This window comes from Maylandia zebra, linkage group LG2, assembly GCF_041146795.1.
Source record: "Maylandia zebra isolate NMK-2024a linkage group LG2, Mzebra_GT3a, whole genome shotgun sequence".
NCBI lineage: Eukaryota > Metazoa > Chordata > Actinopteri > Cichliformes > Cichlidae > Maylandia > Maylandia zebra.
The window spans coordinates 18,573,602-18,592,444 of record NC_135168.1 but is presented as its reverse complement, the minus strand read 5'-3'; the positions used below and the strand labels follow the sequence as shown (position 1 = coordinate 18,592,444).

The window sequence follows — 18,843 nt, the reverse complement described above, 5'->3', positions numbered from 1 at the left end:
AGCGCCCAGTTATGTATCTTACATGTGGGCTTCATCCAACAACAGCTCTATGCAAACATGCTATGAACCCTCAGGGGAGATTCATAAAGAGGTAAGCTGACAGATCACTGGGCTGTGAGGGGAGGTTTGCAAATCATCCCCGAGAAATGTGCACATGTGAGGTTTACTATGATTATGGAATGAAAGCTGGGTTATCCTCTTGGTGAATTAGGTAAAATTACATTACATTACATTAATGCCTGTCTAGAAGAATGCTACCCAGAATCCGTCATGAGATCCTGCCTGGGCCCCACATCACTCACCCTCCTTGAAGGTGTTGAAATCAGGGGAGAAATTCCCATATCTGTAACCTCAAACTCTAAATTTAAGTCACCCTCAGCTGCTCTACAATCTGCTCATTTATAATGTTGAGCAACCGTCAAGGGACGGCAACTGAAAATAAACACCGCATATAGTGTTATATCGTCAAGTGACATTATCTTAAGTCTGTTATCTATTATGGTGAGACCATAATGGATGAGGGTTAAAGAGTACATGGATGATGTCTTCTCACAGCCCATTAAGCCTTGCCACAGCTGACCGAGATGAGGGAAAACGGGACAATCTATAGGCTCCGAGTGCGGCTCAGCGTCCTCTCTTAATTGCTAATATAGTTATTAAGGGATGCCAGTGGGAAGACCACCGGGATAGGATTGTCCCTGAATTATCACAGTTGCCTTTCAGGCCTGTGGAAATCCTCAAAGGCCGGTGATTCAGTGCCCACAAGGCTTTTATCATTTTCCCATAGGGCCCGAGAGGATCCCCACTAAGACCCACAAAGCCCCTCGCCAATACACATTCACAAATACTTACACATTCATAGAAATTCAATTATTACCAATTAATCACCAATTTTACTGCAAAAATTCAGAATGTCTTTTACTTACAGCTTTGAAATTGTTACAGTTTATTGCTTTTCTTTATGTTAGGTGAAAATAAAGCAGATATCTTTGGATTTTTAATTTCTTCTTGTAGAGAAAATGCTTTGTAGTAGTGATGCATGACATGGCTATCTCCTTATAGACACAGAAATTATCAGATACTGTAAGAATTCATTAAATTACACACCATAATGCAACCCAGAAGAAAACGAGGATGTGATTTACTACTACAGGAAGATCTGGCCAGAACAAATCTTTGGAAATCAGGCTTTTTTGTCCTTCTTTGTCACTTTTGTTGTCCCGATAGCTCAATTAGTTTGCTTTGAAACTGCCACACACACATGTTGCATCATCAAAAATGAGTATGTATAGTGCATGCTGAAAAAAAAAGAATAGAGATATGAGATATGAGTATCATGGACATGAACCCAATGAGACATACTGAACTTTCCATTATGCCAAACTGTCAAAGCTTTATGTAAACCAAACTTCAAGACGGCTTCATTTAAGGAAGTTCACGTTTTAGCAGAATTAAAAGTACTGCTTCTTTTTCAGACATATGCAGAGTTAAATGGAAATCCTGGCAACTGACATCTAATATTTGAGTAAACTTTGTTCCATTACTGAAAGCTAAATGCATTGAGACAAATGTAGAAAATGTACCCTAACTTGACAAGCCACTTCTCTCCTTTTTTCTTAATGTCTCCATTTTTAAAACATTTCCCAAGATGTGACAAATCTTTTCTGAATGAAGTAATGAGCATTAAGGACACTCTTGCACACATCAACCTCAATTCTTCTCTATTTTTTTCCTCTCCCGATGGCTAATGACTTTTACATACATGGATGGGTAGTACGGGTGGATGCTCCTTTTTTTCCCTTAGCCAAACAAGGGGAAATGTCTGGGAATTACCTGTTGGACCCAAGCAATCCTGGCAAGTCCAATGCAAGGGTGAGAGGACTGCAGTGAAAACGTTCATTTTAACAAACAAAGACAATGGCAGCTCAGGTCTCCAGGGTAAAATTCGCTCATTAATTCCACTTAGCTCAATTTTGCACGGTCTTCACTGAGCACTGACTGACAGAGTTTGCTACAAAGACAGCATTGAGACATCTTCACTTCTGTGGGAGAGCTGTTAAAGTTCGATAAGGCTAATGTCACGCTGCTGAAGCAGAGAAACTGTGACTTTGACCACCGATTTGGCATAGAAAGTTTCCGATCCGCCCTCCCTTTAAGGCAACTTAGGCTCAAAGAAAAGATTCCTTAACACACTTTTTCCAAATTAAACGCAATATGCCGTTACATCTGATTGCTGGAGCGAGCTTTGCTCAGCTGGGTTAAGTTAACCATCAAAACGGGTCGGAGCATTTTAATTTAAATCCGTTGCCAGGAAGGACATCAGCCCTCAATTATTTGTCAAAGTGAAAAGCGGAAATCCTGCAATAAAAACTTCTAGGATAGTCAATAGACTGTATAATGGGATGGAAAAAGAAAGACTAGAAATGCTGGCTGATGAGATGTGTCACAGTTCACAACTTCTTTCCCCTGTTTTTGCCCTTTTTTGTTTTCATTTGAATCAGTGTGATAACTAACGAGGGGAAAGATTGACCAGGCGTCTCTTTGAAGGCAACAAATACCCCCTGGGTTTGTGACATCTCTGCCTGGTAACAGATAATCTCTGCGGTCCCAGGCTGTGCCACTATTAGCATGGCAGCAGTGGTGCGCGGAGAGCCGGCCGGCCTCTGTGCTTGCTCAAACCTCGGCTAAATCTGTCTGATTCTCATCAAACACAGAAAGGGGAGAGGCAGAGGGAGAAGAAAAAAAACTCAAGCCTAGACTCAATACAGACACTGCGCCACACAACTCGCCTGGCAGGCAAAGCTGTCACCATTCAGTTTACTCCGGTCCTCCAAAGAGACAAGCCAGCTACAAAAACAGTCTGGTGGTGCCTTGAATCGTGAAAAGGAGTGAGGCTACAGAGAGGGGAGAGACAAGAGTGAGGTAATGTCAAGTTAATGGAACATGATAAGGAAAATGTGTCCTTACCAAAACAAGTCACTGTGACAATAGAAAGGTTAGTTTTAATGGCATTATCTCAAATTCTTTAAGGGTGTAGGCACTGGGAGTAGCGAGTGAAAAGAATCCTTGACCTTAGTTCCTGCAAAGTTTCACTTCTTGAGTGGTATAGTTGGAACTGGGATAATTTTTCCATCTTTTACCACCTCTTTCCACCCACTATGCCCACTCCAACTCGTCTTTTGTATTCTCACCCCCAGCCCCCCTTCCACTCAAAGGGTTTAACCTCGGGTCACTGCTAACTTCTTAATCAGTTCAGCACATGACCATTCCTTTCAATCTCCACATACCAGGAGAGAAGCACTCCCTGATACAGTAAATTACGATAAAGAGCTCACGACCCAAAATCGAAGGACCATATCCCCATATGAAAGCTGGGGCCCTCATACTTCAATAGACAGATTTGGGTGTGGGGTGGCGGGGAGGGGCTTTGAAGCACTTCTCCAGAAAATCCTCACTTCAAAAGAAGCCAGTATTAGATTGAGGGGGAAAGGGAGCAGGAGGGTGTGTGGGATGTGTGGAAGATAGAGTCCCCCTACAAAGTCTACCATGCCGATCCACTGCGGTAACCAAAAGAAAGGAAAAATCTGAAGGGAGCCAAGATGTGTGTGTTCTCGAAATTCATTGAAGGATACAGGCCTAATGGTTACCAGTTGGCTTATCATCATTTTGATGTCTTAAACCAAAAATTCATGGGCTGTGATCTCCAACTGTCACCACAGCATGATTTTACTCTCCATTGTGTTCCCATTATACTCTTTTCAACAAACGTCGGAAAGATGGTACTTACTCGCTGTCAAAGGGAGTCGGGACAATTTCCTGGGTTAGCCCAAAGGTTAGAGGTCAGAAAGTGCTCTAAAGGTTGGATGCCAAGTCGGGAAGGGTTAAAGTGCAATCGTATTTCATTTCCCTGCTCATGAAACCCTGGTAAAAGCTAGCTTCTGACCCACATCTTTTTCTGTAATCGCATAACACCTTCTGTTGAGTGTGTTCTTTTAATTGGTGTGAGAGATTACAGATTTAGCTGTGAAAAAGCATGAGATAAGTAAGCATGAGTGACAATGACGAAACCTAGGATCATATCAGACTGAAGGAAAATAAAAACTGTTTTGATTAGCTTGAGTTCTGCATCTGTAGAAACAACTCAGAGGAGCTCAAATGTGTTTTCACCCAACAACTGCGTTCTTAAGCTCCAAGTCAGGTTTAAAATTATATCTGGCAAACCTTGGTAATATATTAGCTGGGGCTTTGGAACACTTCTAAGTAAGCACTACCAGCAAATATTCCATCCTTCACACATGCTGGACGCCTGCCCAGACAAAGCCCACATACAGTATTTATCAGAAGGGAAGCAGAGCCAGGGATTACTTCAAAGAGAGGGCTCGATAAGACTGACCCGATAACCTTAAACCTAGACCAATGTACTACACTCTGATGGCTGGCCAAGGCTCTCTGGTTGACACAAACTTGTTAATACAAGAGCAAGGGCTTGAGAGCAGGATTTGAAGTGAATACAAATGACAGCAGCTGGACAACTGCTGCCAACACCCACTGACTGCATACATTATTGAGAAAAGAAATAGGTTAATGAAAGGTAAGAAGCAAGAAGGAGTGACACAAAACCTCTGCATGTATTTGTGTTCTTTGCTATATCGACAATCATTCCTCTGGTGCACCACAAACTTGGTGCAGTACTGAGGATCTGAGAAAGTGCAGTACAACATTTGAAGTAATAAGGGTGAGATATGGTCTCGTTTTTTTGGGCCTACACCTGTGACCAGTTACAGCAAAAGCCCCACTTGAGAACCCTAGTAATGCTCCTAGCACGGTCGGCAACAAATAGATCTGAAGAGTACTCTTCGTCCAATGAAGATGACAAACAACCTCTGCACCCAGAGACGATACGACTCAGAGGGAGGGTGTCAAGGGTCAGAGGATAAAACGGCAACACCTCTGCAGCCACTTGACAGGATGAAAAAAGAGCGGGAGAAGTGGGTGGCGGGGTGTTTGAGAGAGGGTGGGAGTAGCACTTGAGGCCAGAATGGAAGACACAAGCCTCCCAGCAGCAGCAGTCAGAAGCAAGGGGACACAGGGGCTACTGTTCCCATTGAGGTCTTTGTCTCCCAGGCGTTCTCTTGTTTTTCCTCAGCAAACCGTGGGTACAATGAAGGCGGCATGCTCCCCTCCCCTCGCGCAAAGGGCTGTCAATACTGGACCTATCAGACCCTGAATGGCCGAATCAGCCTTCCCATGAAAATCAAGTCAATGACCTGCTTCCCCTTAGCTCTCCTCCTTGTGAAATGGGTGACAGCTATAATTTCAATAAGTAAAACAGAGAGAGAGAGAGAGCGTTTTCTCACATGTTGCTGAGGGGACTTCACCTCAGACTCGGCATCCTCATATAAAATGCATTAATTCCTTCGTTGTGAGCTCACCGTAAATGATTTGATTGTGGCCGATTCGACATAGTATTCCGAGCTTCCCCGAGCGCCATTAAAAAAGAGGAAAGAAAAAACATGACGCTGGGAATGCTAAGACAATTTTGAACCAAACATTTAACCTCAGCCTTCTGACCCAATCAAGTGGAAGAGAAGACAGGCTTTGTCTACCTTGGCCCATCCACGAAAAGTTAGAAAAGAGAGAGCGAGGGAGAGAGGGGGGAGAGAGGAGGAAAAGAAATGTAAAGATTTTGCCAAGCTTTTGTCATGCCTTAAGGACTGGCTTAGTCAATTGCTGTCAGATCAAGAAGACAGAAAGAAAAACAGCCGTGGTTGCCTTATATAAAAAGAACACTTTCTCTCACAGCCAAGTTGGGAGAGTCCCCATAGACAGAATTACACAGTTACTTTTAAAGGATTTGCATTTAAAAGATTGCGTACAGGCCTGAATGCAGGTCGTTTCCCTGTGACCATAGAAACACTAGAAAAGGTGGAAAATTCAGTCCGCTGAACTTTAAACGACTTTATTAAAGTGTCACTAATCAGACGTGAAAGACACAAGGTTTTAGTGTTTGGGCAAACTTACAGAAAAACTAAAAAAAAGCTTAATGACCTGTTAAGAGCATTACTTTGAAAAGCCTTGTTGATGTCCCATCCCATATTAAAGAAAGGACAATTCCCTAACGTCAGGAAAAAAATTAATACCCAAAATATTTCAAGAATTTGACTTCAGCATTGTGCAGAGAGGAACTTTAAAAACAACCTGACCGTTGTCCCGTTTTACAGTATTTCTGTAAGACAATATAAGGTTTCAGCTAAACTAAAAGAAAATGCTGAAATGCAAGATATCAGGATATCAGTGTAAACAAATATTTCCCCAATAAATCCAGCAGAGAACTCAGAGTTGTCTAAAATGTCACTCTTTGTGGAAATACAATTTAACAGGTTTTACAAATTGCACATGATAAATGCTTGATTTAAAAACATTCTGGCATGTATTTCCCCCTAGAAAAAGCCAAATTCCTAAGCAGAAAATTGCTACCATTACAGCATAATGGGATAACAACCCAAAGAATAATCCCTCGCTAACAATGGTGAGATTTGAAAAGACTCCTGTGAGTCCTGCTTGGTGTCTGCCAGCAGAGTGCTGCATTTTGCAGCCACCAGCCAACGATGTAATCTCATCTCAATGGAGACCTGGAGAGACAGCTTGCACACTAGCTTCTCTACCCTCCACCCCCATCCATTGATCTACCCATCCCTAAAGAAATGGACAGACCTCATTTCCATCCAACACAAACAGCGCAGTGGAATTGGGACTCTTATGATCGGAAAGAATAAAACCTCAACACGACAGGAAAGGATTGCGAGAAGGAGGAGACTTGTGGGGGTTTTGGTAAATGAATTAGCATCAATGCCACAGAATAAAAAGAACCTCTGATCTTCGAGGTCGGTCCTAATCATATACACCCTAAATGAATCACCCCGGGACTGCTCCCATGTTCATTTCTGTGCAAGAATTAATTAAAACCGGAGCGAACTGATGTATGCAGAGCAGCGGAAAAATAACAATGTAAACAACACAACAATAGGGTAATCATTGTAGGGGGCTAATTTGTGTCATAATGATATGAATTTAATTTTGCGAGACGAGGAAGATTAATGAGGGAGACACAAATACTTTTTTGAAGAAGATTTTAAATGGCGCAGAAGGGATGCTGGTCCTTCTTTTGCCTTTTTTTTAGCATAAATTTAGGATACTGAACTCAAGATTGTGCAAATTTAACGGATTTCACCACTGTGAACTCTAAAATTTATTTCATTCCTAAGATTATCCCGAGCAATGTGCAGTGAGTTTAAGGTTTAAAAAAATTAAAATGATCATGTTATCACTCTCAAATGCACCCCATACATCATTAAGGTAAGCTGGATACAATCTTAACTCTCGTGAGAAACTGACGTCGTTGTTTTGTTAATGCCAAACAGCACCATGTCCATGCATCCTCTATATGAAGTTATATGCTGGGGGAAACGCAGAGAATTTGACAGTTAGAGATTCAAACTGGTTCCATATGACCACAGCTGGCATTTCTCCAGGCCCGGGGCAACCACGGTTTCCTCACAGCCTAAGTAGAGAGCTCGTGCAACTCAGCAGCGGGGGTTATGTATGCAGCCTGTGAATAAATCTTGAGTTTCAAAGACAATTTGAAATCCGATGCCCAGCCCCTTTTACTGATTGCATTCCACGGCGAGAGTATAATTCCCAAAAGAGAATACCCTGAATTCAAGCGAGACAAAGAAAACACTGTAAAAACTATAAAGCCATTAAATATAAAAAAATGTGTCATTACAATCTTCTTTGAACATTTCTTAAGGCATGAATATGTTGTCATAAGAATAACAAGATAATCCTAGCTTCAGTGAATAAGTTGCTCTAGTTGCACTCAGCTCTTGAAGCTGTCCTCCATAGTGTATCCCTTGATATGACCACATGTAAGTCAATTTAACAATACGCCTAATTTCCACCAGTGGTGGTGCCAGCTCTACCTTAGACAAGCCCACATTTTGTCCGATTTAAGCACCTAATGTTATGTAGTGTTATATGGGAGAAATTGGAGTAGTTTTTGTGGGAATAAAGTCACAGAAGATGGATATCTGGAGTCTACATCTATGAATTACTGTTTAAATTCTTGCAGTAGCCCCTCCCAGAGCCACTAATGTAAGTGGTTACAACTTTGGGCTCAGTAATTGCCGTGGTGGCATGCCGAGTGCTAGTTTTCTGGCACTGGCACCAGTCTTTTGTTTTTTGTCAAAACCTGTGGAAAAGTTTCAAGATTGGGCACTACGCAGGTGGAAAAAAGGTAACGGAAGCCCTGAAAATTAGACTTTTCCTGTGATACTTCTCTTTCTCATTATTGATTATGGATTTATAAAACTGAGGGACATAAGTGAGGAAAAATGCAAAATCAGTTGACAGTTCTTTGTCGGGTGTCTGTTCCCTATTATAAGCAACCATTTATATTATATATTTGTTAGCAAATAGCCTTTGAAGACTGCATTGCCATTTGACTTTAGACAACACATCAACAAAATATTCAAACTTTTCATATGTGAAATGTATCTTTTTTATTATTAATGTAGAATATCTCCCAGCTATCAAATTTTAAAATACTGTCTCAAAGACATGACAAAAGCAAATAAAATTATAATTGTATCTTTTACACAACATGATGATATCACATTGAAGAGCAGTTTGGTGAACGAGGTCCCATGAGTGTATCCCTAAGTGGAAAACGCTTCATAAAACAGCCACAAAGTGCTGGCCACAGTAGGCAGTCGGTGAGGGACACAGTGAATATACCGCACTGTTTTACGGCCCGGCCTGCAGTGAGGCATGATGGGAAGTAATAACCACATCATTACCAACAGCGCCTCAGCCTTGTCAGACGTCAGAGACATAAAGAAAGCATGCAGAGTTCACGCTCAGGCTGCCAGTCTACCACGCTGCAGGACTCTGTCACATGTTAACATGCTCTCACACACATACGCACAAGTGTTTTTTCGGCCTGATGAAACACAATCGCACTTTCTATAAGAGTATATCCACTCACACAGACACTGTGACAGACACATAGCTGGCTGTTTAGCTGCCAAGAGATGTTGCTGTGCTTCCGTTCCAGTTCTGCCAAGTGGGGTCAAAGGTCACAAGAGTGACTGGGAAGGATCCTGAGAGTGTCGCATTTCATCGGATCACTGAGTCTTTATCAAATAGCTGCATCGAATGGCACGAAACCTGTGCAGGATCATGTGTAAATCTGCAGGAGGACGGATTAGCACTGAGCTAGCTGGCGCGCCTGAAGAATGCAGACATCACTTGTATATTGCATTTCAATAAACTTTAATATCTGACAAGAGACATATTTCAATAAAATGCAAACTAATGTAAGTGTCTTTAATAGTAGATATCTCTAAAAAAGCACTGCACCTTTGAACAGCTCAGTTATGTGATTTCAGAGTTCATTAAGTAAGCCGTCAGGCACACACTGGATATATTGATGCTCTCAGAAATGTCAGTTTCCTTGATTCAATTATACTTTTACATTAATTCCATCAATCTGTTTTCTTAACAGCTTATCCAACCAGGGCCCCGGAGCCAATGTCAGCTGACACTGGGTGTGAAGCAGGGTGCTGGGCAGGTCGTTGATGGTATTTCCAGGTGAGACGCTGGTACTCTAGTATGACTGATCATTAAACAAACACTCCAGGAGTCAAGTCCAAGCTTATTCATAGCCTTGATAATTTGATAATTCATCAGTTAGATGCATGAAAACGTGCGCCAAAATGCTAACGTGCAAAAAAGGTGCAGTTCTTTTTAAAGTCCTTCATCTAGTGAAACGAAACTGACAACGCAGAGAGCAAGCTGGCACTGTTTTCAGCTCACTTCAGTTGCTTCACATTTTCCTAGAATAAATATTTGTTTTGATTACCTCAGTATGGCATTTACAATGATTACAAAGAGACTCAAATATTTAAAAAAAAAAAAGACTCAATGAGAAGAATAATAGATCTTTTTGGCTATTTAAGAAGAACGTGAGCAGATTTCGATTTGCTTGAATTGTAAGTGTTGAGTTGTTGCTATTTTGCTCTCATACACCCACAGGCATCTGCGCTCAGTCTGCACGCCTCACTGTAAGTGAAGCCCTCAATAGCAGAAGACCCCTGGAGCAGATAGAAACATAATGTAATATCTGATCACCCTCTATGTAATACCGTTAGATCTTAGTGTCGTGGGAGGGAAACTTCATTATGATCTGTCTGTCAACAGCCGGCCAGCCAAGTTTAGACGATGTTTCGGATGATTCATTGTTCAGTGGGCTGTTTAGGTTTTTTTTCCCATCTCAGTGAACTACATGTCAGTGCCAGAGACAGCGAGCAGGATAACTTCAGAAAAATTTGGTAAAAAGTATGCAAGAACAGTAGGTTAAAGGCATGCATACGGACGCGTGCATGTGAGCAATCAGGCACGTATCTGCACTTTAACACACATATAACTAAGAAATGTATACAAAGTCAACAACAGTGTTTGAAAGGAAAGACCATAAAGTCAACTTTGAGAGCAGCAGTTTGTTAAATTACACCTCGACACAAAAGAACCTGCTGAAATTAGGCCACTTCATCCATTTGCATAGGAAAATCACAGAGTGGGCAAAAAAAAAAAAAAAAAAAGCGAAAATAGCACAATGTCAACGAATGTAATCGAAACCAGAACCACAGCTTTTTCCCTCTTGTTTAGGAGCTGAAAACAGTCAGACTTTCCTTTAGTCTGCTGCATGAGATATCACAAACTTAAAACATAACTTTTGTCTGACAACAAAGCAAAAGGGGGGCAGCTCAGGTAAAAGCCTGAGTCACGCTGAGTCGACCCCCGCGCATCGCTACCCAGAACCCTCACCAGCTGGTTTCAATTAAACTGACCAACCAAGGAGGGGAGAGCAGGGCCGCGCTCACCAAAATGGTTAGCTATTTCAAGCCAGGAGTTCTTGCTGCTCTGTTTCTGACAGCAGATCAGTTGTTCGAAATTTGTGTAAACACTGTGTTTTGTTTGCTATCGAGGGCCAGCATTTGCTAGCTGCCATGCAGAGCCACACAGTATGCCGTGCAAGACGGAAACGTTTGAAGGCAAAGCGTGCACCCAGCATACTCTGTGAGATTTCACCATCAAAGATGCTTTAAGATTATTGCTTTGGAAATACAGCGCACCAGCGCCAGCACGGAGACAACTCGGATCCAAGAATCTCCTTCAATGAGATAATAATCCTACAAAGTGAAGCTCATACTCTCCAGTTATTGTCCTGGTGACCACGAGCAATTTTCCCGGGACGTTGCACTCGACTACGTGCTCAAACAACCACAGCGTTTGAGCAAAACAACCCAGTGGAGGAGGATGTATATGGGGAATTTAAGCAGCTTGAGTTTTCTGATTGTTTGTAAGGTGGTTCAGAAGCAATCAATCTGCCCAGAAACACCCGATAAGAGGCACCTGTCAGTTAAGTAGAACCTTAAACATAAATATCTTTTTAATCTCTCTCTAGGCTTATTTTAACTTGTTCATCAAATAACGATAACATTTCTGTTTTTTAGGTGAACCAACCCTTTAAACACTCAGCCATAGGCTGTTCTTTCGGTTCCTCAGCTGAAGCTATTAAAAAAAAATACATTGTACACATTTCTATCAAATTAAGGCTGATATATTGATTTATGATGTGGTTTTAAACAATGTCTGGCTGCACAGCGTGAGTCTGTAATGACCTCAGTAGCACTCCATAATATTCACAGTACACAATTCTAAGAGGAGAAAAAGAAAGGATTAGAAAACAAAAAGAAACAAAACATTAAAATCAGCTATAATATGGGGGGAAAACCCATTAGATCACATTAGATTGGTCAGCGGATTTTCAAAGTCCAAGAAACGTCCAAAAAGCTGTCAAATGAAGAGCACGAACAGAATTACGACTAACACTCCATTGCATGATTCTAAAAATCTAACAACTTGCACAGAAATTGAGTGCCGGAAAAGTCATGCAGGGACATTTTGAGAGCTGAAATATTTCAATTCTAAAATTGAAAACAGCTGCAAATCAACCGCAGCTTGGCTTATTTTTTGAGTTAAGACCTGCACAGCAGACTGAGCAAGACAAAGCTTGCAAAGATTTTGCAAGCTTGAAAAGTAATATTATCACAACAACACAGCTACAAAACATAAAAAAATAAGTTCTGCTTAGACTCTAAATCACGGTATGGTTAACCTCTTAATAAAGTTAAAAGTGTGGCGCACGCAGAGCATGAGCTACAGTGACTCTCTTGATGGAAAACTCGTAAAATAAGATGGGAGATAACAATAACACAAGCTCTTGCTCTCTGGTGCCAGTCTATCTTTTGCTTGTCTCCTTCTCCTGACACTAAAGTCCTACTCCACTCCTCCCTCCCTTTCTCCCAGCTCCAACCTTAACTCCCCTTACCCCTCCTCCTTTCACCTCCCTCCATCTCTAGATCCTAAATTATCTGCCCAGGCTGTGGGAGATACCCCTTCCTGCCTGCGGGTCACTCATCTTACCGCAAGCAGGGGAGATGAGGGCTATGCATTTCTGCTGTGCACGTGAGAACTCTGCATGCACAGCAGAAGTCTTCTCTGTGTCCTTTTTGTTTGATGTCCCTGAAGATGTGAGGATCTGTGAGTGAGCCAAAAGCACCAAATGTCACTCAAGGGGTGCCACTGATGGACGTGAGGGAGAGGGAAGTGAGATGAGCAAAAAGAGCAGCAAGTAGCTCTTTTTTGTTTTTTCTGGGACACAAAGCAGACGAACAGGTCAACCAGGCACCACAGTCAAGTCTGAGCTCTGAAAACAATGGAAATTTGCTGTGTGTATTTCTGCATGTGGAGTGTTTGTTGATGCTAGAGAGCTCGGTAAGTCACGTGGAAGAACAAATCATTCTGTAGCTGGGATCCATTATTACCACTGAGAATATGTGCCAAAATCAACCCACCACTCTGCCTCTCTCTCTCTCTCTCTCTCTCTCAAACTCCATTCGTTTTACAAGTGAAAGTAGTGGAACATTTTTTTTTCAGCTGGAGAGACTTGGGTATATTTTATGGTCCCTTCACAGTCAGAGCAGAGCAGAGAGGAGTGATGAAGAAATCACAGGGATGTAGTCATACTCTCAAAGATTTATATCCTTATGTAGCACTTGCTCAGGCAAAATGTACAAACCAAATCATAGCTCTACCTGATCATTCCCACTTCAGCTACTCCCAATCTAACTTTTTTGCGGTTGAGTGACTGGAAAGGTTGGAAACTTTAGATCACAGCTTCACATCGACCTTTCTGATTGCACTTGAAGAAATCCCACCTGCTACAGTACCAAACAATAAAGGTCTCCCTTTTGATCACGCCAGATCCTGCAGACCAAAGGAGAAAGGCATTCCCAGCGGAGATTAATACTATTTCAGTCGCACATTTGGTCCGAGCATGTGTGCTTAAGACAGAGGAATGACCCCCTCCCAAATGAGGCATGACAATCAAAGTCACACAACAAGAGAAATGAATCTCTGAAGTGAAAATAAACGCAATGATGCAAAACTCTGCAGAGCATGCACAGCTCTGGCCGCATTCATTTATTATTCTAACCGAAGGTCCTGCATTGACTTTTCATGAGGCAGAGCAGGGGGAAAAACTTATTTTGTTTTTTTTTTTTAAGTTGCGGACAGTCAACTGCAGAGTTAAAGATTTTTCTTTTAATACACACGTACATTCCTTTCACGAACATAATTTAGCGGTTAGCCATTTTTTCTTTTAAATAGAATATGTAAATAATTTTTGTTTTAACCTGTTTAGAGTAGAACAGGGCAGGGTTACCACACCAGCACAATTCAGTTTCCCGCAGAAGACAATACAATGAGTGTTAGAAAGTTCAGACAATGCCAGTGAAATCTTAACAGTGATGTCGTTTACTTGGATGTCAGTTTATTTTACTGGATTCGACATGTGTCCAAAGCACCATTGCAAATTCCCAAATACCAAAAGACTGAGTTGAACTGCAGGTCAGATACATAATATGACTCTGTTCCTGACTTCTTGATTGAACTTTATTTTAATTATCTGTTTTTGCACAATATTTAACATTTAAGAACTTTTACGAGCTAGGAAAAGCACTTTATATTCCAAGGAAAACCTTAAAATATTAGAGACAATCAAACATTCCCCTATGTGAAAGCACTTGGCATGGTAGGGACGAAAAACTCCCTTTTAACAGGAAGAGATCACAACCCTGTTCAGGGAGTGGCAGCCATCTCCTCTTAATGGTTGGAAGGTGAGGGGAAGGACAAAGTGAAAAAAATACAAGCGTAGAGAGACAAGGACAAAACACAACTATTAATTTTTTAAAAAAAGGTAATGACATGCAGTAGTGCAGCGGTCCCCAACCTTTTTTGCGCCACGGACCGGTTTATGCCCGACAATATTTTTACGGACCGGCCTTTAAGGTGTCGCGGAAAAATACAACAAAATAAAACTAGTGAAACTGAAAAAAAGAAGAGTTATTCATAACACACGTGAAGAGACCCAGGAAAACCGAGTTAGCGATAAAAACGATAACAAAATAACGCTGAAAACCGATAAAAACCCTGAAAACCACACATTTCACACCTGAGCCTCAACTCTCGCGGCCGGTACCAAACAACTCACAGACCGGTACCGGTCCGAGGCCCGGGGGTTGGGGATTATTTTGACTGTTGCTACCATTTTATATTTCTGCTCATGAGTCTGTGTGAGATTGTGTGTGTGTGTGTGTGTGTGTGTGTGTGTGTGTGTGTGTGTGTGTGTGTGTGTGTGTGTGTGTTTGTTTCTGGCAGCATTTGCTTGCAGGCGTCTACGCATGAGTGAATGTTTATTCAGCTTTTATAGCGATTGCGTCTCGTTAAAACGAATAGACGCTCTGAGACAACCGGCACTCCCCAACACCAGTTCACTCACAGGTTCACCCAAAACCCGAAGAGACCACCTACCAGGAGAGCTGAGCAGATGCGTCACCTCTTCGGTCACCATTTTAAATCGCTTGTCCAGCCAGATTACGGGGTGAATTACAACCCGGGTAATGGCTAGAATAGTGTATTACCACCCTCTCTCAAGCACATGTGCACAAGCAAAATATCGCAATTAAAGCATGAATTACAATACACAAGGATGCAGTTTGTTCTGCATCATTTTTCATCCAGTTCTTGTAAAATGTGCCTTCTGAGAAACATGAAATTTTCATACTAAACTTGCATATGACTCAAATCTAATGAAAGCATTTTTTCCTATTTTTTTGATGCAGGAAATTTAAATGCACAGCTGGAGTTATCGGTAATAATATTCCCTCTTTTCTGTGGAAACTGTAGTCATCAATATTTCAGCCTTTATTACACTCACAAAACGACACAAATGCACAAAGAAGAACCAGCATGCATATCACATCATCATGTACGTGACCTTGTTCTCCTGCCTCGCTGACCTGGATGGCTTTACAGGTTTTGTATTTCAGGGAGGCTTTTTTTGTCTTCTCTACAACCCCAACGATGCCTCTGATCACATTTCCCTCAGAATTCACATTAGAGGAGCTTCAGCATCATGAAATATGGAGAAAGCGAAAGGACTTTGACATTTTGCTACCATTGAGATTTATGAATCTGACAGTGAGACTACAAGCAGTTTCTCAGAGACACAAAACAGGCACGCAGATACAAATGAGATGTAAAGACATGAAGATATACAGCTTTAACGAGGAGGGGATGATGAATCTACAGTAATGGAGTTCAAACTATCCATAACAATAGACCAACACTAATTTGAGCCTAGTATCTGACTGCATTCCCCGACTATGATGTCCAAAACCTGCTAGCAGACTGATCCCTCTTTCTTGAACCTGCTTGGAACATGATCCTGGACCACAACTGTGCCTCTCACTTCCCATGTCCTTGCAAGGGTCCCTGTGTCTGGCACTTCGAACACCCTCCTAATAACGCTTCCCGTCACCCCACCTCTTCCTTTATTCCCACAACTCCCAATAATACCGTCTGACATGTCCACAACCCTCCCAAAACACTCTTTTCTTTCCTCAGTTTCATGAGCCCAAACAGATTGACTGTGCGTCGCTCAGTGGTGCAGACAGGGGAGGAAAGCTGGCTGACAGGGGCATCCATACACATGCCTAAATCTGCCAAAGAAAGACGCTGGCACAGACAAAAAAATAATAAAAGCCTCTCGAATCGCGGCCGGGGCAGCGCAACACTTTATCCGCGAAAGTAAAACAAAGGAAGGCCTGTTCAACACTGCGACTGTGTTTACTTTTAAGGGGGGAACAATGCCTTTAGGAGGAGGGGGCAAGGCCTGACGTGGCACTTGAGGGTCTGTCCAAAAAACAGCACTTCATTTTGATTCACAGTGAGTTAAGAAAACAGTTGTAGCACTACATTGTATAGGGGCTGATGCATCTGAATGTGAGGAGGAGGCTGATGAAGGGAGAGTGTGCAGAGAGGATAAGAAACAGAGACCAGTAAGACCTCTGGTTTCTACAACAGCATTCACTCCTTTATGCAAAGGAATGCTCCAACCAAATATGCAACTTGAAAAAGAAGAAAAAATAGATTTTGAAAGGTGGCAATGAAAAGTCTGCAAAAACTGCCAACACAAATGGAAGCTGTGTGACATGTCTAGGATGCTTAAGTTCATTTAAAGGGTACAAAGACATATTTTACCCAGAAAGTACAATACAGACAGTGGAGATAGACAGAGTTGCTTTTGCAACTACAGTTTCATTTCTCCTCTAAGAACCAGCAAACTGTTCAGTCACTTAGCGTTTACTGATCAAAGGCTATGACTCTGAGTAATGCCGAAATATGATTTTAATATACAAGACACGGTTTCTGGGTCATTTTGATGGATGCTTTTGCCATTCTAAAGAACAATAATAAACAATAGTCTGCTGCAGCCCCACTGTCACATGGCAGGTGACATTTGCATGTAATGGCCATTTTACTTTTGGCGGTTAACATATAAACCCTAATTGCAGGTGTTTCGTCTAGCTTATAAACACCTCCTGTCATGTTGCCGATGGCCCAAAGTGGAACCAACATATTTCTTCGCCTGTAAACACGTACATTCCAGGATGTGATGAATCAAAACTTTGACTCAAATGAAAAACATCCTTCTAAACACTCAATGAATTCATCAACAATAGATAAAGCTGCCGCCAAGACATGTTTTCCCCAGCATATTTACCCAAAGTAGGAAACAGGAGAAAGAAACTCAGATCTCTGGGTAATGAAGTCATAGGAAAAACATTTCCAAATGCAAAATGACAACAGCAAAAATACGATTAACAAACTTTAAGTAGAATCGCTGTTTGGTTAAATGAAGACCTCACTGGATATTACATATGACCCAGATGTTTGCCAGAAGGCACCAACCAACAATTACTGACAAACATCCCGAGCTGTTTGAGATTGCAGCCACTGATAAAGCATGCCCAACTAGATTCTCTGTGTTTAAGTGTTTCCAAAACATCATACGTGGTGCACAGTGCAGGAGAAAATGCCAGCTTTCTCTCATGCATCCAATCAATGGGGAAAATGGGAAATGGAGAATGTGAAAGGGTCATAACCTCTTGGATGGAAATACTCCCCAAGTTGCTACCGGGTATCTGGTGTATAAACACTGCACTGGAAAAACATTAGTCTAAGTCAGAAGGTTTACATTGTTGTACCACACTGTGCATTGAGGTCCCATTGACAGAGGAGACCCAAACAGTCTGAACAGAACCTGTTCATCTGTGCTGTTAAAAAAATGTGGTCATAAAACCGACTGCTTATTGCCTTGCAGCACAAAAACCAGCCCGTGTATCCAAATGTGGACGGTCATTTGAATTCCACTACGTTATTAGATCTCACGCTTCTCAAACGGGAGAGATTGACTACTCGGCCAGGTGGTATGGTAAAGTCATCTCTCCAAGGGGTGAGAAAGTTCAAACTTAGCATGAAACCAATCTAGAGTTTAACGTTTGGGAATGAAGCAGTGAAGCACTATATTCTCTCATTAGCCCGACAGCAGAGTCTGCAGGAAAGTAGTTTGCCATCTTTGCTGCAGGCAAAGTGAGAGAACATTTGATATTCCCATTTGGCCTGGGCAAACTTTTAAGTTAACTCTGCTAACACGATTTTGCCAAGTAATCCTTGATTTCAATAATATGTGAGTTTGTCTCCAAATAACAGATTGCTGTATTGGATTTCAGTTTCAATATGCGTCTTGGTTGAAAAGGCATCAAGCTTGAACTGCTAATCCTAAACTCCTAAATCATTTTGCATCAGGCATCCTCAGAAATGCACTAACACGAAACACATTTTTTCTTTAAATATATGAGCTATGTGTGTCATCGAGTCTGTAACAACATGGTATTTTAAGCCCTGGCTAAAATTTCAAAAACATATATAGAATCACATTTGCTTTTAATTTGACTAGCGGCTAGGTATTAGTCAACCAAACTGGCCTTAGGGTTTCCACATGACACTTGAGAGAATTAACTCCATCTCCTTCAGAGAAAACCTAAAAACAGTGCATCGCATAATGCAAAGAAAATCAATGGAAAGCTTAAATTTCATTCTCTCTGTCCTGATCCTTTTACAAAGTCTTAAGAGGTCAACTAATTTTAATGGTCACTTATTGCCTGTGGAGCGATTTCTGGTGGTATAAAGGCACCCAAAGACCACCCCAGTGCCAAAACAGCCTTAGGCCCAAAGGCTCAAAGTAATACCAGCGCTGATGATGCATACCTGTACTGGAACACCGTATGAATGGCTCTCCTTTTCATTTCTGCT

The 18,843-nt window shown here is 41.7% G+C and overlaps 1 protein-coding gene across 1 annotated transcript in view; it reads right to left on the bottom strand.

Moving 5' to 3' along the window:
* The window catches only part of fat4 (FAT atypical cadherin 4), a 105,682-nt gene that overhangs the window by 80,700 nt on the left and 6,139 nt on the right, over window positions 1-18,843 (bottom strand). The gene's annotated exons all lie outside the window — the stretch shown is intronic.